Raw genomic sequence first — 22,835 nt, 5'->3', positions numbered from 1 at the left:
CAAGAATCCAAGATTTTAAAAAACATTGAACACTAAGCAAAAGATTAATGCTATTTGGCAGAGCTGCTGTGTTTAAACATTATTTCTCATCAGGCTACACTTTAAAGTTTCACGATCAAGCATATTCCTTTTTCAAAATATTTCTATTTGCATGAAGTGTCCATGTTATACATCTTGGAAAGAACAACCAATTGATTTAATATTCATTGTGATACAGATAATTGTCTTCATTAACTATAGTTGTAGTTCTGTAACATTTTGTAGTGTTAATTGTTGTTATGTAACTGTGTAATCAAAAGCTATGCATTACAAACAGTATATTTAATAAGACATAACTGTCTTGTATGAATGAACTAAGTTGAAAACCTCGGAGTACAAAGATGGATAGCTTCAGTTGCTTTCACACCCAAAAGCAATGCAATTCTGTGACTTTGGACAGCTTGTTTTTCTTTAATACTCTTTTTTTTATTGTCACAGGTAGGCTAACATTAACACTGCAGTGAAGTTACTATGAAAAGCCCTGTACAGATTATTGTTGGGATGTGGCTTGAAATTGCACCCTAGTTTGTGTTTTTAAAAAAAAATTGTTCCTGGGATGTAAACATCTCTTCAACCGCTCAGTCTACGTAGTGTAGATACTCCCACAGTGGTGATAGAGGGGGATTTTCAGGAGATTGATCCAGTGACAGTGAAGCAACGGCAACATAGGTCCAAGTGATGACGGTGTATGACTTGGAGGGAAACGTGGTAAAGTTACCATACGTTGCAAACTTTGCAATGTATGGCAACCTTTGTTCTTCTAGGTGGTAGAGTTTGCGAGTTTAGAAGGTTCTGTTGAAGGAACCTTAAGAGTTGCTGCAGTGAACCTTGTCGCTAGTACACACTGCTGTCACTTTGCACAGGTGGTGAAGGGGATGAATATTTAAGGCAGTGGACGTGGTGCCGATCAAATGGGTTACTTTGTCTTGGATGGTGTCAAGCTTCTTGAGTATTGTTGGAACTGTACTCATCCAGGCAAGTGGAGAGTATTCTATCACACTCCTGAATTGTACATTATTGATGTTGGACAGGCTTTGGGAACTCAAGAGATGAGTAACTCACTGCAGAATACCTATCCTCTAACCTGCTCTTGCAGCCAGTATTTATGTGGCTGGTCCGGTTTAATTTCTGATCAGTGGTAACCAGGATATTGATAGTGGAGGATTCAGCAATGGTCATGCTGTTGTGTCAAAAGGGGAGATGGTTAGATTCTCTCTTGCTAGACATGATCATTTGCCCGGGACTTGTGTAGCATGAATGTTGCTTGTCACCTCATCAGCCCAAACTTGAATGTTGTCCAGTGTGCATAGACTGCTTCATTATCTGAGCGTTCTGAAAGGTACTGACTACTGTGCAATCATTATCAGACATCCCCACTTCTGATCTGATCTTGCATTGCCTTCAATGTAAAACATATACATTTATCAGATGGGCAGAATGATAAATCATTTAGGCTTAGCAGATAGCAAAGATTGTGAGAGGTTGAATTTTAGGGAGATGAGTGTTAGGTAGAACATAATTACTTTTGAAAAGAAGGAATGAGGAAATAGCGTTGGCGGGAAAGTAGAAATATCCTTTTTTTAATTAAAATTGTGTTTGTTGTTTTAGTTCAACAGTATTAAATTTATTGTAATTAAATCAAGTTATTCAGGACCAATCATTGTTTAGGGCCATTAGAAATAGCACCTCTTCTTTTTCTTTGTTTTTGCCTTTGTGAAAGCAATGACTCGTGCTTGGCAAGAGTTTCACAGGTCCTGGCTCATCTCCAGTACTCATCCATATGTGAACTTGGGCAGTGAGTGTGAACAAGCTGTTCTACAGAGCAGGGCGCGGAGGTAGAATTGATGCTGTACTCGTTTCTGTCCTTGGCCGATATTCACACATCTACTCTTTGCAGAGGCTAGCAGTAGTAATGATGTTTATCCCCATCGTATGCTCTCTTTGTCCCAGCCCAGGAGTATTGTAGTGCAATTGTGCATTGTGCTTCACATTTCAGCTAAAATAGACTTAAGTTGACAAAGACTACTTTATTGCTTAAATTCAGGCCATTCATTCAGCTGCTTCTATTGGTTCAAACCTTGGGTCAGGTGTACGCCTTATCTCTATGCAGCTACTTTTGATTGCTGTGATTTTTGATCTGTGAAGTGCAGAAGAATGTCTTACTGCATGAAAAGCACTATGTAAATGCACGTTGTTTTGAGATAGGGACTGTTTTTTTTCTGGGTCTGACTATGTATTGCACCAAGTAGGACTGAGCCTATGGACGTCAAATCATGCATTTCCAGAAATGGGCAGTCATTTTCACTATGTCACAGCAGCCCTAATGTACAAATTAATAGATGTAATGGTTGAGCAATTTTGCACAGTACCTTTTTATGACTTGAAATGTTATTCTTTAGTGAAACTAAACTAAACTGAAATGCATTCTTTAAGTTGAATTTATTTCAAATATGTGACCAGCAGCAGGTTATTTGTTCCAAGCTTATAGCCATTAGGGAAGAAATGTTATTCGGTCTGTACATCAGTCATTTTAGCACAACAGTCAGACCATTATGCTCCCTTTAAAAGAAAACATTTAACCTCCATGCTTTTATACTCCACTTTCCAGTGCAATTAGATCCTGCTACAGAAACCCAGCTTTCCCAAATTGATGAATGTTCCTTAACATTTTTACATAATACTCTGAATCTCATGCAGGTCACCTTCATTTGTTCTGTAATAAATTAGGCTACACCGTAAATCGATTATTGCTCCACTTTGTGGATAAGGTGGTTGAAATTCCATTGACATCTTAAAACGGTTTATAAGAAATGCTTGCTTAATATTAAATAAGTAGTATTTATTTTAGACAAAATCAAGATTAAATGTGGTGATTCCTCTTGCAATTCGAAAAAAAAAGAATGATTTGTTTTACCAAGACTTTCTGTAAACTTTCCTCTTTGTCAAGGGGATGTTCTATAGCTTGATCTTAGTTTCGGACAAAGCTCAGCACAACATCGAGGGCCGAAGGGCCTGTTCAGTGCTGTACTGTTCTATTTCTAAGATGCTGAGACGAAAGGTTCCATGTGAAATGTTAAGCTGTCCTTTCTATTGCAGCTGCTGATTAGTCAGAACTTTTTCTATATCTGTTTACCAGATGTGGGATGTTGCCAGCTAGTTCGACATTTGTTGCCCATTCCTAATTGCCTTTGAGAAGATGATGGTGGACTGTCATTGTGAACAATTCCTGTCCATGTGGTGTAGGGACACCCACAGTGCTGTTACGGAAGGTTTGGGATCTGGTCTCAACCCCAGAGTAAGAAAATTCTTGTCAAGGAATAACCTAAATCACAAAAGGACAATCACTAATTTAGAATACAAATTGACAAGATTCACTGAACAACAAAGATTAATATACTGCGGAATCTGAAACATGAATAGAAAATACTGGAGAATCTCAGCAGGTCTGGCAGCATCTGTGGAGAGAGAAGGGAACTAATGTTTCGAGTCTGGATAACTCTTTGTCAAAGCTGGTTAATATTAAAATTAAGATTAATATTAGCATTCCACTAGTCAAGGCATGGCGCTATACATACGCTTATCACGTGTTGGTCTGTCTTTCTGTGGATTCTCCTTGTCTTCGTTCCTTGTCTTAGTTCCTTGACTTCTGACATCCTTCGAGATTTCAAATTAGTCAACTTAATTCTAACATACATACAAACCCTTTTACAGCTCTGAGACTTCAGCACTGGTGAATCATTTTTCAACCTGCAACTTCCCAATCTACCTTAACTGCTAAAAGTTTCAGTCCACCTTAACTGCTGAAGCTGCACCCTTCACATCTGCCTGCTGGATGTTTTACTCTCTCAATCTATGCACTTCACAGTTGTTGTTGGTCTTGCTGTATTGTGGACATGGAGTGCTTCAGTATCTAAAGAGTCCCAAATGGTGCTGAACATTTGAAATTCTGCAATTACCAGTGAACCATAGAATTCCTACAGTGCAGAAGGAGGCCATTAGGCCCATCAAGTTTGCCTCTGAAGAAGCACCCTCCCTAGGCCCACTCCCCTGCCCTATCCTCGTAACCCCACCTAACCTGCATGTCTTTGGACACTATAAAGGACAATTTTAGTGTCCTTTATGGCATGGCCAGTCCATCTAATCTGCATATCTGGACTGTGGGAGGAAACCCGAGCAAACATGGGGATAAAGTGCAAACTCCACACAGATGGTCATCCAAGGCTGGAATTGAACTTGGGCCCCTGGTGCTCTGAGGCAGCAGTGCTAACCACTGTGCCACCTTGCCACCCAACATTGCTACTTCTGACCTTATGATGGAAGGAAGGTCATTGAAGAAGGAGCAAAAATAATTGGGCCTAGGTCACTTCCTTAAGGAACCCCCGCAGTGATACCCTGGAGCTGAGATGATTGACCTCCAACAGCAACAACCACCTTCCTTTGTGCGAGGTATGACTCCGACCAGTGGAGAATTTTCCCCTGATTTCCATGGACTTCAATTTTGCCAGGGCTTTTAGAAGCCACACTTGGTCAAAAGCTGCCTTCATGTCAAGAGCAATTACTTCTCTCTGGAATTCACCTCTTAAGTCCATGTTTTTGGGCAGCAAGTAAGTCAAAGGTTATTTGCAGGGAGATGGGGGGCAGACAGGAAAGTGGAGTTGAGGCCACAATCAGGTCAGCCATGATCTTATTGAATGGCAGAGCAGGCTCGAGGGGCCAAATGCCTTATTCCTTCTAACTCTGTTCTTGTATTTGGACCAAGGCTGTAATTACGCCTGGAACCCAAACTGGGCATTCATTTTAATTGATTATTAGCTTGTTGATGGCACCTTCCATCGCTCTACTAATAATTGAGAGTAGACTGACGAGGCAGTAATTGGCCAGATTGTCTTTATCATGTTTTTTGTGGGAAATTCTCCACATGTTGGAGAGGTACCAATGTTGTAGCTGTACTGAAACATCTTGGTAGAGGCATGGCTAGTTTTGGAGTGCAAGCATTCAGTATTACAGCTGACACGTTGTAACGGTCCATAGGCTTTTTTTATTCAGTGCCTCTAGCCGTTTCTTGGTCACATAGAGTCAATGTTGAAGATTTACATCTGTGAAGGTGGTGGTCTAAAAATGTATTGACAACCTGCACTCTGGCTTCATGAAGGTGGTTGCAAACATGTGGGCCTTGTCTTTTGCATCAACGTACTGCTCTGCCATTATTGATAATGCAAATTATTATGAAGCCATTCCTTTGATTAATTGCTTAATTATCCACTGCTATTCACAACTGAATGAGCAAGAACTGAGGAGTTTGGATCTGATCATTCTCTAGCTGTGTTGTGCTCGAGGGAGAGCTCAATGTTGTTGGAGAATCTTGGGAGAGGTCTCTTGCCGGCCTCCTGGTAGCCTCTGTCCCTCGCGGGATTCACTCAAGTCCCGTGGCGTGTCGAGTCGGAACTCTGCCCAAAAGGAGCGGTACCAAATGGAGCTCCCGGAAGTAGGTCTTAAAACCTACTTAAGACCTACTCAACCGGGATACACCGGCCTCCTTTGATTCTCTAGCCTCCCCAGGGAGACTGGAGCCGGATACCGATCAGTGCTGGTCCACACAAACGTGGACAAGGTGGAACGGCAACCGGGAGAGTCTCCCTGGCCATCGGAGACCCTTGGGTGGTCAGGATCAGTGCAGGGTGGCCCCCTGGAACATAAGCACCTTGGCACTGCCAAGCTGGCTGGAGCACTGCCTGGGTACCAGTGCAAGGGTGCACAAGTGCCAGCGTGACGCTGCCAAGGTTTAGGCCCCAGGAGGGACCATGCCCATGAAAGGAGGGTGGAGGGGGTTTTGCTTGAAGGCTGGGGGTGTGCAGGGCAGGTAGTAGGGGCCTCTGGGAGATTGAGGGGGAAAGGCTGATGGGTGGGGGTTCTGGAAGGGAGGAGGGGCTGAAAGGGGACTTTAGGGGGTGCCGCAGGAACCTCCTAGCAGTGTGTCCACACCTTGGGTGTGTGGCGTAGTGCCCATGTGTGGGGAGGTGACATTGCCCATGGGGGGGGGGGGGGGGGGGGGGGGGGGGGGGTGCGGCTCACTTAGGGCCACCCTTTCAAAATGGCGGCCCAATCTCTGAGTTCAGCTCCCCAGTGCTAAAAAAAATAATAAGTGTGGGCTAAACCGGTGAGAAACTGCCCAGGGCCCAAAAAAGTGACCAAGTGTCATTGAATAGCGGTGGGGAACTCGCCGACAGAGCCGGCAGGAAACTCACTACAAATGAACTTAGAACTTCTTTGGAAGAAACGCAACTCAAATCTAAGCACAGTTCTCCAGGTATGGTCTCACCAATGCCCTATACACTGGTCGATGAGGGGTGTGCCGCTGAGGGTGCAGATTGTGGTAGAATCCAGTCTACCACCAGGGAAAACATCTTGTCTGTCCAGCCTGTTGGACTTTAATACCTTTTTGAAGACAATATTGAAAAATTTAAATACGGCAAAAAATACTTCCTGAAAGTAATATGCTTCGGTCACAATTTATAAATTTTCTGTTGCACAAGATGACTATCGCAATTTCTCTAATCATGTATCCTTCTTTTCATGCTGAGGCATGAAAATCTGTGGCAAATTTATCTACAATTTTTTACTTGGTTTCATCCTGAAGGCAAACATTATCTCAAGCTGCATTTCTCTATTCCAGCCACCTCCCTTGGCATCTCTACCTGTCCTCTCAACTCTCGATTCAAATCACAAATGTAAGCATTTTTAATACCAGGATAATACCATTGAGCAACCTCCTGAGTATCCTCTGCCCTCCAAACCAACCTCTATCGTCCTTCGGAAACCCCATTTCTCTATTTTTTTTTCTTCGAACTCCCCCCTCACCAGGGCTAAATTTATCCTGCCCATGAAATATACTCCTATTCTCTTGATCCCACACCCACTTGAGCCCAGGCCCCCATGCTAGCTGATGTTGAAAATTATTCCCTCACTTGCGGTCCCTCCCTGTCAAAACCATAATCAACACACCCCCTCCAACCCCCTTAAAGAAAACCACTCGCAAACTGATTTATCCAGCTAAAATCTGCTGTTTGTACAATGTCCTTGATGGAGTTGTCAATTGAGTCCCATGCCAAGTCTTTCTCTAATGTGGCTTCTTCCCCTCCCATAGCCCTGAAATGGCCCTAAATGCTGAATGTAATTTCTCTGTGCATTATCTCTGTACAGCCTTTGGCATGTCTTGTTTTATTTTGCTCTGTGTACTGTTCTTGCCTGGTTTCATATGAGTCTGATTGGAGGAAGAACATCAGTAGCAAAGCACTTCTTGCCTTTCCCATTCCCACATACTCAACTCGAGAGTTTCCCCAGGATTTCAACCTTGACTTCTTTTACTTGCTTATCCCTTATCATCATTAACTGTAGATCTTATATACCCCTCCACTGGCTTGTTGGTATCATGCTAATTACCTGACATTGGGTCCTGGAAGAGCTCTAACTTCCTCCAGCAAACCATTGATAAGGCTGAAGCCATCATCTTTGGCCCCTGCCACAATCTCCAGGCCTTTGGTGCTGACTCTTATCTGCATCCTAGGAAAAGTCACTGTCTCGGCTGGAACACTGTCTGGAACCTTGCTGCTTTTGACAGCGTTGTTGCTTCCACTGCTAATGTCATGCATCTCTGCCTCTATTTAGTTTTTTTTTGCTCGGTTCAGTTAAGCAAGGGCTCTCCTAGTCAGTCCACGTATTGTCCTGGGTCCTGGAACTTGAGCTTCCTACTTTCCAGGTGTTTTATAAATGCATGCCAACATCCCTCTTCCTTTCTTCCCTGTTCAATTTTATTGCTTCAATTTGGGATGGGTTGAAAGCAATTTCAGCCAGGCCTTTCTGAAATTATCAGTCACAATTGTAACAAAAATTGAAGTTTTTTTTTCTCTACTGAATTCAGTAATGTCACATGGGAAATTGAAAGCCAACTTCACTCACCCAGAATCATGTCTTAATGCAAATCAATGTAATATTACAGTGGTTACGTTTCTCTTCAGGTGGTGGTTTGCTTAAAGTAGGTGTCAAGCCACCCGATTTACATACAAGCTTGCTGTGTGATTGGTTGATGTCAGTGACAGTTTTCACAATTACCAACTATTATTGAAATAACTAGCTGGATCCACTTGATATTTCAGGGGCATTTATTTGTGTGTGCTTTTCAGAAGGCACTTGACTTGACCTTCCGAAGAGGAGGTAGCTAGACAACTTCTATGGTTAATGAGAGAAGTAATAAAAAAACTTTTCCATTATGAAAGTAATCATAGCCACAGTTTTAGCATGAATTGAGAACTGTTAAATTCCAATGTAAAGAGTTTGAATTATATGGCAACTCTTGTAAGTGCTTTACTTATACTATCATCTATTCACCTGTTAGTTAATGTATTTTTCATGAAAGCATACAGTAAATTCTATTGTATAGACTTGATTCAGCACTGAGTCGGGCATGCTGGGTGAATCCCGGGAGAGTCTGGGATTGGGTGCCCTGCTGATCGCGATCACCCGGCTCGCTTCACACGATGAGATCCAGATCAGCATGTTTAAATAAGTCATTAGGCTCATTTAAATACCCGGACGTCGGCCAGGGCGCCTTTTATTACTGGTTGTCACAAACGTGAACCAGGCGTAATGGCACCTTTTGTGGGGGAGGGGGGTCTCACAGGGCATTAGAGGACAGGGTGGTACCCTGACACACACCTTGACACTGCCAGGATGCCCGGGTGCAAGGTTGGCACTGCCAGGGGTCAGGCCCGGTGAGGCCTTGCCAATTTGAGGTGAAGAAAGGGTCCCTAGCGGCCTCGGCAAGGGGGGACGGGGTCCAGAAAGCAGGTGCAGGCCTGAAAGGGGGCATGGGGAGGTGAGGGGGTGAAGATCGAGGCTGCTGTTCGAACTGGCACCCCGATCTTGGAAACCTTGGAGTGTGGCCTTGCCGGAGATAAACTCCCCAAGGCCAAATAAAACGGCAAAGTGCTGTTGAAAAGCGGGGTGATTTCTCACTGCTGCAGCCGATGCGAAGTACCTCACTAAACGTGCCCAAAAGCGACCTTAAACCTTTGTCTGCTGAATAACGTTCTTTATGTTGCTCTGCTGTTTTTAAAGTCAAGGAGGGTTCCATCCAGGTCAGGAATGGGATCAGTAGTTGAATTATTCTTTAAAAGAGGTTCTTTGCTTCTTGTACTACCTGCAGTAAGATATGTTAACTTGATAGATACCAAGTCAAATGCAAATATACTCAAAGGCACAGGGAGCATGTGGGGTAAATGGACCAAAATCATTTGAGATGCTTTCATCGTCTGTTTTCCTATTAAATTGGTAGTGCATTCGAGTACCAGAATTAATCCCATCTTGTTGCTCAGTTGCCTCTTAAGTATTGCGACCTTTTCCCCTCACCCAAACTGACTGACTTGTGTGTTAGTGCTGTCCATTATAAATAAGGATATTGAATTATAATTTTGCAGTGATGGGCACCAAATAGATTTAATTAAAAGAATCAAAGAAGCTCATTTTTGATTCCTACGTAATGTCCATTCAGAAATATAATATTTATCTCTCTACAATAAAATAGCTTCATAGAAAATAAAATATTTTGAAGGCTCAATGTATTTTCACTATGCTATTCATGCTACCCATGTATCACGAGCCCTAAATGATAATACATTTCTGCTAAACATTTTTGGTATGAACTGAGGTGCCATTGAGGTTTTAAAGTTCTCATCAATAACTATAGTATTTGCCGTGCCATTTTGCATAACATTCCTCTGTCAAGTTTGCAATTCAAGAAAAAGATGCATGGATTTTACCTTCTGTCTTGCATAAACAATCTGGAATCTGAAGGTTTTGCTGGTGACTTTAAATGGCTTTATTGTCCTTTGCAGTGAGAGCACAGATTTCTGTTTTGGAAGAATTGTAATATTTGGTCTGACCAGCAGAGGGCATACAAGATGAATCTTCTTTCCTTTGCACATTTGTTCTTTCCGAGACAGTAGAATTTGCTTTACATAATGCTGGAGGCTAATGTAAAGGTCAGGTTTTAATTGCCATTTTATTGAATATTCTCTTCCCTTTTACAGACCCTATGTTGCTGCAAAGAGAGACATGTTGCCAAAGCTTTTTGTCTTGTACTCATCAGGACAAACACAAAAATACCAAATTTCAAACAATCACAACAATTTATCCTACAGGTGAAAAGAGTGTTGATTGGTTGGTTTGCAAGTTGACTCTGATTGGCTGAAGGGTTGTCATGGAGAAAGCAACAGGAACCCCAAGCTCGGCAACATGTCTTTCTTTTCAACAATATCCTCGTTCTGTACTACCAAGAAACCCCGTGTATTATTTTCCCCTCCCAAATAATTGATGTTTTCAACCTTTCCTCAGTAGAGTTCTGTAATTGGGTGCCAATAAAAGTTGTTCAAGGTGACTCATCCCAGCATCCCCTCCTTTACCTAACATAATCAAGTACAGATTCACAACTTGCTGCATAGGAAATTGCTGGGCTAACATTCAACATATAAATTAGGAGCAGAAGTAGGCCACTCAGCCCCTTGAGCCTGTTCTACCATTCAGGCTGATCTGATTGTGACCTCAACCCTACATTCTTGTCTAACCCTGATAATCTTTCATCCCTTTGATAATCAAGAATCTAGCTAGCTCTGCTTTACAAATATTCAAACACTCTGTTCCACTGCCTTTTGACGAAGAGAGTTCCAGAGACTCCCCGACCTCTGAGAAAAAAATTCTTCTCATCTCCATCTTAAGTGAGTGACCTCTTATTTTTAAACAGTGATCCCTAGTTCTAGATTCTCCAACAAAAATAACCATCCTCTCTGCATCTATCCCCTCGGGATCCGAGAGGTTTCAATCTTCTCAACTCTAGTGGATACAAACCTAACCTCTCATTAGACAACCTGCCCATTCCTGGTATTAGTCGAGTAATTCTTCTGTGAACTGCTTTTAATGCATTTACATCGTTACTTAATTAAGGAGACCAATTCTGTACACAATACTCCAGATGTGGTCTCACTAATGCCATGTACAACTGAAGCTTAACCTCCCTACTTCAAAATCAATTCCTCTCAAAACAAATTACAACATTGAACTAACTTTCCGAATTACTTGCTGTACCTGTATATTAGCCTTTTATTGATTTGTGCTCTCGGACACCCAGGTCCCTCTGCACTTGAGTTCTGCAATCCCTCACCATTTAGATAATGAGCTTTTTTATTCTTCGTGCCAAAATGGACAATTTCACATTTTTTGATATTAGTCAATTTGCCAGATTTTTGCCCACTCACTTTAAAAAAAAAAATTCAGAATAGCCAATTCATTTTTCAAATTAAGGAGCAATTTTAGCGTGGCCAATCCACCTTCCTGCACATCTTTGGCTTGTGGGGAGCGAAACCCACGCAAACACGGGAAGAATATACAAACTCCACATGGACAGTGACCCAGAGCCAGGATTGAACCTGGGACCTCGGTGCTGTGAGGCAGCAGCACTAACCACTACGTCACTGTGCTGCCCTTTTGCCCACTTAACGTCTCTATGACTGTTTGTAGCTTCTTAAGTCTTCACAATTTACTTTTCTACGTACCTTTGTGTCGTCAGTCTCCTCCTCCAAGTCGTTTTATATAATAGGTGAGGCTTCAGCTCTGATCCCTGTGGCATACCATCCCATCACATCGTCGCAACTAGGAAATACTTTTTTATGCCAACTCTATTAGCCAGCCGATCTCCTAACCATGCTAATATATTACTGCCTATATGCCATGAGCTTTTAATTAACATTTTAACCTTTGATGTGGGCTTCTGCAAATGTAAGTATAGTTTATTCACCTGTTCCCCTTATATCCATAGCCTCGACTATTGCACAATACTAGCTCTGGTATAGCCTGTTCTCTGGCTGGCTCCAGAATGTGCTGTTCTAAGAAACAATTCTGAAAACATTATGAACTCTTCTACGCTACGTTTGTCATCTAATTTTTCTAATCTAAATGTGGAGTGAAATTCCCCCATGATTATCTTTCTGACAAGCTCCCATTATCTCTTCTTTTATGCTCTGTCCTACCATGTAGTTACAATTAGGCGGCCTTTATTCCACTTGCACAAGTGGTTTTGTGCCTTTGTCATTTCTCATCTCAACCCAAACTGCTTCTAAATCCTGGTTTCCTGAACTTGGGTCACCCCTCTCTAATGTTCTCATGCTATAATTAATTAACAGAGCCACCGCTCAACCTTTTCCTAACTTCCTGTCCTTCCTCAATGTCACCATACCCTTCAATATTCAGGTCCCAATCTATGTCCTACTGTAGCCATGCTTGTCATGGCTATCAGATCGTACTTACTAATTTTAGCAGCACCATTGTAGCAAAGCTGGACCAAAACAAAGATTTATTTTCTCTTAGTTGGTTAAAATGCCAGCCTAGTTAAGAGCAGACCATGGGTTCAGATCCCAGCACAGCCTGATTATCAATTCAGAATGTTGGACTAAATGTGAAATTTTGCACTTTGTGCATAACCAGACTTTGTTCTGATAAATGTTTCCGAATGCCTTGTTTAAAGTGTCCTTCCTTCAAAAATAAATTAGTGTCAAACATTTTGTGTAAGAATCTTTAGTACCATCTTCCCCAGAGAGCAGTGGAGGCAGGATATGTTAATATTTTTACGGCAGCTAGATGCGTTCTTGACAAACCAGGGAGTCAAATGTTACCTGGGGTAGGCAGAATGTGGATTTGAGACCAAAATCCAATTATCATATTGAATGGCAGAGCAGGCTTGAAGGGCCGAATGGCCCACTCGTGCTCCAAATTCCTGTCTTTGTTAACAGATGCGCTCTGATTCTATTTCATCTGACAACAGGATCTACTCATTTTGCGATTAAATGGTAATGGTCGGACTTTGGTAGCTGCAAATGGGATAAATATTGACAAAATTAGTTTACTTGACACGGGAAAGAGTTGTTCAGTTAATCTTCCAAATCGTGCAGGAGCTTTGGTTATGACTGAGGCTAACTATGTATAAGTAATTGGAGATTAGTCAAGGGTAGAAGTGAGAGATTGTTGTACTGTGCCAGAGAGAACAGTTGATGAATGATAGTAAAACTGTTTATTGCTAATGAATTTGAAAATCTCATTGCACAAAATGATTCCGATTCATTTTTGAAGTAAAAACTTTGTTGCAATAGTGCCCCCTTTTTTGTTTTTGAACGACTGTTTAATCAGTGCCCCGATATCTACTGATCCAACTGAGGAGGGATGAGTTGACCCCCCTCCACGCCATAAAACCCTTCAGGTGGGCTTCCCACACCTCCCTAGGACGAAGTCCTGTACTCTGGAGCTGCTGGGCAATCCGATTTGGCGGGCCGCTCCATCGGTCCCGGAAACACCAAGTACACATTGCTGGGCACTGACTGGATGGCAAGCAGGAAGTAAAGAATGTCCAGTGGACCCCAGAGACTGGGTCTTGGGCAGGGAGGGATTGGCAGGGGGTGGAGGGCGTGGGGTATGTGTTTAACAGAAAAGGCAGACAAGGTGAAAGGGGAGCTTCTATCTTGTGGGGTGGAGGGGTTGAAAATATTAATAATCTTTGGGTTTAACTGTGACATACTTATTTTTTTTTTAAAAACCACACAAATCTGGAGCATTTCATTTCTATTGGGCCTACGGAGGTAGAAATGGATCTGAATCAGCTGTCACAAAAGTTATTTGAAGTTTATTTATGCTGTTGTGTTGTGCAAAAGCTGTTGACTACCATGCAGCAAATGGTTAGTTAAATAATTAAGCGAGCTCCAGCAGCAGGTTACTTTTGTTTTACTGTCAGGTAAATATGGAAGCCTTGGTTGCATAATGTTACTAACTGGGGGGGGGGGGGGGGGGGGGCACTGAATGGAAGCAGCACCGGGAAGAGAGCAAATTAAAGTTGCTTACAATTGATTTCATTTATAATCTAGTGCTGATGGATTTTGCAACCCCCCCATCCCCAAACCCCAGAGATTTTGAAATGTGATGGCTCCTGCACCGTGTACCGGTGATTACTACCAATTCGTGCTTTGCACACCAAGCTACTGCCTGCAATTTTACGAAAATAAATTAAAAGAAGAAATCCATCAGTGTCATTTCAGACAAATAGGTATTGATTTCAATTGCAGAAATAAAATGAGATCATGCCTCACCTTGGGATATTTTGACCACAGTCTTCCTGTCCAGACTGAGTCAGTAATGCTGCTTCCATGTACCAACATCTACTACATCTTTGCATTTCATTTGGCTGAAAAGCAACCTTCCTTTTCCCCACCCCAGGCTCCCTGCCAAACCCCCCCCCGGGGCTTCCCTGCCCCTCTCTTCAAGAAGGAGTGGAAGGCTCTACCTCCCTCCTTGTCCGCTCACCCGCTTCCCTGTCTCTCTTTCTCGCTTGCTCTCTCTTTCTATGACACAAGCTCTAAATGCCTGGCTCGCTGCCTCTCTCACTTGCTCTCTCGCTTTCACTCTCTCACTCTGCCTGTGCTTATGAAACAAACTCGAAATACCTGGCTCTCTGCCTCGCTCGCTCGCTTTCTCTCACTGTTTCGGCCTCTATGACACAAGCTCTAAATGCCTGGCTCTCTGCCTCGCTTCCTCGCTTTGTCACTCTCCCTCTGCCTTTGTCTATGACATAAACTCTAAATGCCTCTTGAATGTAATTAATCTCCGTTATTAAAGGTTGTGACAGCATTGTTTGTTTTACTTCCATCTGCTTTTCCGCATAATTTTTGGGGTAATTTGGAAAAGTATCCCCGCTTGTATAAATGTGGTTCCTTTTTTTCATCTCTGTTTTGTTGGTTAGTGGTGCAAATGTCAGGGGACGTACAGATTTCCTGTTCTCAGTCAAACAACCTATTGTAAAGAAAGAAGCTATTTTCAATTTAAAGAAGTACATTCAGAATAAATACAGTCGAACCTTACTCCTAAATCTTTTTCACATGGTCTTGAAGGGGGTTTAATCTTGCATTGCTGTTTTTTTTTTTCTAATGCAGTCTGTATTATCTCAGAGGTATGGTCGTGGTTTGTTGTGTACAATTTATCTCGGGTCTTTCATAAAGATTTTAACTGACCCCTTTATTAACTTTAGAACAAACCTCATTCCAAATGGCACAAACCTACATTTCAGTGCCAAATGCTGCATTTTTAGTTTAGGTGAATTGTGAATGCAAATGAAACAGGTGCAAGTCTATTATAACTTTATTGCAAAGTTGGCATTCGGCTAACGTCCTCATTGTTAAAGTAGAAATTTGCAGAAATTCAGGCGCATTTTAATTTGCATTTTAGTTTGTGACTTATTAACATTTTTGGCCTTAAATTGGGGAGAGGTGGGGGGGGAGGGGGTGGGAGGAAGGAGGTGGGAAGGAGGAGGGAAGGGGTGGGGGGGGGGGAGAGAGAGAGAGTCTGTTGTAGCAGTGGTTTGACAATTTTCCAGCATTATGTGATAAACGCCTATTATTGATGTTGCAGCCAATCTTGGTGATTGGATATACTTATTCATTTCTCATATGTATGTCAGTGTGTTACTGATATTGAAATGTTTCAGTATATTACTCATATTGTCATAGTTTTAATGATGATTTCAGGAACTTTTATGACCTCATCCTTCTGAATGGGTGTAGTAGGGTTAACTGCCTGACTTGTCTTGGACAATGGTGTCAGTCGAGTGGTGAACATACTGTTCCCTCCTGGATCTTTACTCTCTACCCATTGTAGCTTTACATGGACTAGATAATTTCTCAAGATACTTGTACGTCTAAGTGCTGCAGATTTATTTGCCTGTATTTAGCTTCTCCAGCCTGAAGTTCTTTCAACTGCTGTATATTTTAACTAGCCCCATCTCTGTCTCTCTCTCTCTCTTTCTTTCTTTCTCTGCTCTGTCTGTTTCTTTCTTTCTGTGCTCTGCCTGTGTTTGTCTCTTGCTCTGTGCTCTCTCTCTCTCTCTCTCTCTCTGCTCTTTGTGTGTGTGTCTCTGCTTTGCCTGTGCTCTCCCCCTCTCAGTACTGGTAAACAGTTCATGCAGATAATTTAAAAATCACAAAATAGGTTCAGGTCTTGTTGATGTCAGGAACACGGTGATAGATGACCTGTCCCTTGGTGCAGATCTTCATACATGTTTAGGAAAAGAACCTTTAGCTGAGTCTCAAAACACACAGAATAACATCCTTTTGCCCTTGAGACCAAGCTGAGATTTACGAGGCCTTTGTTCCCAGCATCTTGCCAGATGGCTGTGAAACATGGATGACTTTTCATGAAAGGAAGCTCAACAATTTCCATCTTCATTCTCTGTGGTGCATTAAGGTATCTCAAATGCAGCAGTCCAGTCAAACTAAGAGCTCCCAAATTTGTCGCCACTCATGGAGCAGTGGCAGATTTTGTCGGCTCAGACAAGACAGCAGGTTGGAGGACCATCACATACCCAAGGACTCTGTATGGTGAGATAATTGGAGCCAGAGCCCCCAAAGCTTCACTTCAAGAATGTTTGCATGCGTGACATGAAAGCCCTAAACATAGATTATCGCACCTGGGAGTCACTGACTGATGACTGGAAAATGGTGACACCTCCTGTAGGCTGGCGTGCCAACAGTGACTCCAGTGACTTGGAACAGAAGCCAACGCTGAAAACAAGAACCCACAATGACACTCTATGGTAGCTTCATGCGTGGCATGAGGCAGAAACCATCTCTCAAGAATTGACCTCTACGGCCATCAGCAAAGGTTCATCATGTGAAGACATCCCATCTGGAATAGATTGGTTTGCTGCGTGTCGCATCAGATTTTGTAGATGGACGGATGCTATGGGAGATTTTGGAGACACGTACCATTAGTTAGACTTTTCGGCACCATTCAGTTTTTATAAATTGTCATAATTTCCTGGAAGTGTGAGCTGATAATGGAACATCTGGAACCAGTACCTCTTAACCAATGAGATTTAAGGATCGAGGGGGAAAACTGAGGAACAACTGAGATTGAGAGTAAATTTGAATCAAATCAGCTGCAGAAAGATAAATAAGACACGGGAAACAAAGTGGTTGACGAGAGGGGGAAAAAGAAGGAAAAATAAGAAATTATTTAAATTTATAATCTGAAGTTTTAATAATCTCCAAGAACAATTTAGGAACTAAAGGGATAAGTCTCCAAAATTGAAATTGATCTGATTCGTGGCAGTGGGAACGATCGGCATTGCATTCACAATTATCACCGTAATAATCTTAGCACCTGACCCAACTCCATTATCTGCTACAAGTTTAATAGGCAGTCAACGTGCAAATCCAGCACATTGTTAGAAATAATGGCTGGTGGGTGATGTGAGCGTGGCAGCGGCTGTGTTTTCAAGGGTACTGGCTCTGCTCATCTTTTTATCCTGTTGCACATTTTGTGTTTGTCTTGTGGTGCCTGGCTTGACTCCAGCAAGTGTTTGGTCGGTGTTTGTGCAAGATTGGATTAGATTTGTTTATTGTCTCATGTGTGGTGATGTGCATCACTGTAAATACACAAGGGGTTAATGTAAATACATGTAGACTAGCTAGACACTGGAAGGAGCACCAGAGACATCTCACACACCCACTCAACCAATAGATCAGTTAGATAGGACACGACCAATGGGCATTCACGATACACACAAGAGGTGACACAACCACAGGAGGACATTACATCAACCCATCTATAAAGGACACCACGCACATGATCTGCCTCTTTCCAGTGGAGACAGTCAGTGAGTACAGACACAGGGTTGATTCAATATCACTCCCACCATGTGGATTGTAGCAGACTGGTTAGTCAGTCTGAGTAGCTATAGTAGGATTAACAGTAGTGTCGAACCCGAGTAATTGAAGTGTATATAGTTTAATAAACGTGTTGAAGTTATCTCCACGTCTGAACCTTCCTTTGTCAAGTGCACCACAAGGAAGCCGCTTATGCTACACCTAGAGCATAACAAGACATCGTGTACCAAGGTACAGTGAAAAATATTGTTCTGCGTGCAGCTCAGACAGATCATTCCATACCTGAAAAGAAAATACATAATGGGGAAACATAAAATACACAATGTAAAAACATAGACGCATACAGGAATGTAGTACTACTTGGTAGAGAAGATGTGTAAAGGGATCAGATCAGTCCCATAAGAGGATCAAAATGCTGAAATCCTCATTTGTCTGTGGCGGCTAGGGTGGGCCCCAGCTTTCGTGGCACAGTTGCAATTAAGTTGCAATTGACACACTTGACAGAGCTGTGGGTGTTGAATGATGGCTGCCAACAGCGATGTTGTCCTGGCTGGGATTCTCGGCTCTGAGGTTTTAGGTCCTTTTTACGCAGGCGCACAAGGAGGTTCTTGTACTTAACAGAGCACGTTACTTGGTGGAGGCCCGTCTCTGTACTGTCGAGTTCCTGCTACATGGCTCGTCTTCCATCCTTAATAATAATAATAATAATAAAAATAATCTTTATTAGTGTCACAAGTAGGCTTACATTAACACTACAATGAAGTTACTGCGAAAATCCCTGAATCACCGCACTACAGCGCCTGTTCGGGTACACTTGAGGGAGAATTCAGAATGTCCAATTCACCTAACCAGGACGTCTTTTGGGGCTTGTGGGAGGAAAACAGAGAACCCGGAGGAAACCCATGCAGACATGGGGAGAACGTGCAAACTCCGCACAGCCAGTGACCCAAGCCGGGAATCGAACCCGGGTCCCTAGTACTATGAAGCAACAGTGCTAACCACTATGTTACTGTGCTTGGGAGACGGAAAGGGAGGCTGAGAGGGGCACACCACTCAGAGGGGCACGCCGAGTCCCTGGCGAGAGGTAGTAGAAGAGTTCCTGAGTGAGTTTGAAGATTGGTTCCCATGTTTCGGTTATCTCGACATGGAAACTGGGACACATCGCATCTTGTCTTTTGAGGCTGGAGGTTGGTTTGGCCGACTGATTATTGGCCCTGTATTGTCCTGTTCCTAATGCTCATCATGATGATTGGAGATGGCCAGACTAGTCGAGTTACCCCCCCCCCCCCCCCCCCCCAAACCCCGCTCCTGGCCGGGGCCTACGCTGTGGACGCCCTGGGTGTTAGAGAGATGGCAGGTGGATGTAATTGGTGTCTCGTGCTTCAAACATTAAAAATCCTTGGAAGATCCTAGAGAGTGATTGTTGATCCTGCTCTATCCTTGGCTTTTGCTTTTCTCATGCATCCAGCACGATGCCTTTATCCCAAGGGCTGCCCTGGAATTCAGTTGTTATCCTGGACATTGGTCCCTGTTGTTGTTTGCTTGATGTTGTTTTTTCCTACACGTGGGTGTGGTGTGATGGCCTGTACCATTGGTATCCTGATTCAGCAAATTCATGTTTAGTCAAATATGGAAAATGGAATTGTGCATAGTTTTAATCCAAAAAGTAATCATGCCTCACAATGTTTTAATTCTGATGGTTGCGGGAGGGGGTATTCTTATGTTCACCCTCCTAGTGGGAAGCGGGCTGGATGTTTGGGGTTGGTAGGGTTAGTTCTTCCTTGCTGTGATTTGAGAGTAGCCCTCCCCAGTTAGCATTAATCCGTTTCAGGATTTTTTTTTTTTTTGTTTGTTTTTCGCTTTTAAGAATCCGTGCTTTTCTCGTTCATTGGCCCAGATGTGTTGCCTGGTGCCGGGGTGGTGGTGGCAGCGGTGGTGGTGGTGGTGGCGGTTGTTTGTAGTGCTGGATATGATGTTTCTGTTCTTGGCTTTTGCACGGGTACAGTTGGGTCTGATATCCGAAAGCAATGGCTCTGATGGGTTGCTGGTGTCTATGGTGCTGCTGGAGAAGAGTGTGTTGGTGTGCTCCCGATTTGACTACGAGGAGCGCGGCTTGAAAGGATGCACACCGTCCTGCCATGTCCTGTTTTTTAAGACTTTATCCTGTACTTAGTCTCTGGTGGGATTGCAGATATATTCAGTTTTGACCAGTGATTGTACCGAGCTAATTGTGGTGTCATTCTCCTGTTCCATTTGTACCCATGTTTATTGGGCCTTTTTAAAATTATCTTGCTCTCCTTATGTGTGATATTATTTTGTGACTTTGCTGCCTCTGATTTGAAATTGTAAAATCTCAATAAATATACTTTAAAAAAAACAGAGTGGCTAAGGGCAAGATACTGTCTTGCGCATCATAACTGGCCAAATGTTACGTTTTAGAATTAAAAATGAAGAAACATCATTTCCGTGCAAACTGGGAACTAGTTTCTTTCTTTCATTTTGTTGGAAGTTCTAAAATTTATTCATTCACTGCACCAAGTAGCATTTTATACTATAAACCTCTGTTGATTAAGCAGAATCTTTTATTTTATGGAGGACACTAGTGGAAGTTTATTATCTGCCATCCCTAGTTACTGTCAGAAGGTGCTGCCGTCCGCCCGTACCCTGATGGTGTTGAGTAGTAAGGTTTGGCTCAACAAAATAAAGGAGCTGCCATTATTGTCCAAGTTTGGATGATATGTGACTTGGAGCAGAATTTGTTGTTGATTATATTCTGATGTTGCTCTCCTTGTTCTTCTGGTTGCGAGAGATTGTGGGACTGGGAGGTTGGGTGAGTTGCTTTAGTGCATCCTATGCATACTATATACTGCACCACCGTGCACCAACAAAAGGGGGGAAGTTATTGAGTCCAGAGATGGGGGTGTTGACCAAATAGATTATTCTTTTCTACTGTTTATATTAATGCTGCACCCATCAAGGTGAATGGTGAGCGCACCACACATTTTACTTGAACCTTGTAGACATGAAGGTAATTTGAGAAGAAAGGAGATGAGCCACTCATCTCAAAGACGGGCTCTGTTCTGCTTCTGAGCCACCTTTTGATATGAGTGGATTAGCGAAACTTCCAGTCAGTGGTCACCTCTTCCATGATGTAGGGAATAAAGGATCCTTACCACATCCTACAATTGAAGATCAAGGAGCGATTTTGGGGCTTTTCCTTGTTGGAGGCGGTCATTGCCCAAACATAGTGTAGTGCAAATGTGTTAGTGACCTATTACATTCACTTGGTGTTGTCTTTTATTTTGCTTCATTATTTGTATGTCCAAGTGTAACTGCTGTTTATTTGTTTTCTCCTGTTTCTGCACAAAGAAACGATGAAGAACGGTGGCGCAGTGTTTAGCATTGATGCCTCACGGTGCTGAGGACCTGGGTTTGATCCTGGCCCCGGGTCACTGTCTGCGTAGAGTTTGCACATTCTTCCTGTGTCTGCGTGGGTCTCACCCCCACAAACCCAAAGATGTGCAGGATAGGTAAATTGGCCACATTAAATTCCCCTTAATTTAAAGAAAGAAAACAAATATTTTTGTATTTCATCATATCACTTTGCTTCACAATTCTTTTTTTTAATAAAGAGACTAAGCACTGCTTGCATTAATTAGTGATTTATCACATTCTCAATATCATAAAGCACTTCAGACCCAATTGTTTTCTTTTGGTAGCTGAAAGGTTACATGGGCAAATGCAGGACAGCTTTTTGGCAACACTTCCACTTGGTCACTGAAAATAATGCCATCTTTTTTTTGCAGAGCTAGTTAGTTATGCGCAGGTTGGAAAGCATAAATAATGTTTTTGTGGGTAGTAGGTTGTAAGGTTGTGCAAAGGACTGAAAAATGTTGCTTTGAGTCACGGTCATTATATTGTCTACAACTCTTGCAGCAGACATTTATTTTCTGCAGGAAGCATTCTGCCTGAAAAATGTCTTGTGCAATAAATAAAATCACAGTGATGTATGGAATCTATTTTGTTAAACAAAGGAACATTGGAGTTTTTTTTTTAGTTTTAAAAAAATGATATTTTGCTTCAAGCAATAGTTCTGTTGGAAAACCAATTCAAGGGACACGTGCAGCCTGAATGTGTACAGTAATTGTGAATCATCTTTTAGATGGCCTGTCATGGAAACCTTTTGTTCATAAGTATGCATGCCACGCGGGAGACTGGATACATGAAATTTTAGATGCACAAATAGGATAATGAAAATTGAATGGCACACTTCCACTTTCCTGGATGTGCCTTGTGTGCCTCATTAGTTTTATTAGCTGCACTTAGAAATGCTGACCTGTAACATTTTAGAACTGAAGTTGGAAGATGCAATTATTTTAAGCTCTTTTGATGGCTTGTTAAGCCATTCTGGTTAGGATTGGAGTGTTTACTTTTAAAATATTCCATCTCGAAAGGTTTTCTAAAGTATAGTAACTGATCTGCATTTACTAACCATATAGTGTCGTACCATGCACACCATATATTTAATCTGAAAGTGGTTTATGATGCCAAGATTAGATGCTTTATAAACATCATTGCTCATACATAGTATAATTTACTGCTGCATGATAATTTTATTCAGTCAAAATTTAAGTTTGTTACTACATTAGGTGATTAGTTACCTAGATGGATGGCTCTTATGGCAGCCACAGCTAATCCATATAGACCAGGAGCTATCAGGTTCATGTTTTTGCTTGGTCTGTTGATTGATCTAATGGCAGTTGGAGTGATAGCTGGGAGGGACACAATTGGCCTTGGAACTCAAAGTTAGCAAAGGAAAATAAACGACTGATGTTCCTGTTACTGGTTCCCCTGCCCCCTCCCACTTGCTGAATCGTGTGGAGGTTGGGTTCGAGCAAACTAGATGTGGTCTGCTTGCAGTTTCTGCTGTGAATCATTCATGAGCAATGATCACGTGGGTAAGATATAAAGATGCTGAGGCATTCTGTGCAATTATAATTCTTAAAGGCGAAGCATAAGGGAAAAAAATTATTGTTCAAAGCAATC

At 42.4% G+C, this 22,835-nt stretch overlaps 1 protein-coding gene across 1 annotated transcript in view; it reads left to right on the top strand.

Moving 5' to 3' along the window:
- Positions 1-22,835, top strand: part of zgc:153039 (uncharacterized protein LOC767698 homolog) — a 120,368-nt gene that overhangs the window by 14,948 nt on the left and 82,585 nt on the right. The gene's annotated exons all lie outside the window — the stretch shown is intronic.

This window comes from Scyliorhinus canicula, chromosome 13, assembly GCF_902713615.1.
Source record: "Scyliorhinus canicula chromosome 13, sScyCan1.1, whole genome shotgun sequence".
NCBI classification, from domain to species: domain Eukaryota; kingdom Metazoa; phylum Chordata; class Chondrichthyes; order Carcharhiniformes; family Scyliorhinidae; genus Scyliorhinus; species Scyliorhinus canicula.
The sequence above is the reverse complement of the archived record's forward strand: the minus strand, read 5'-3'. Positions and strand labels throughout refer to the sequence as shown.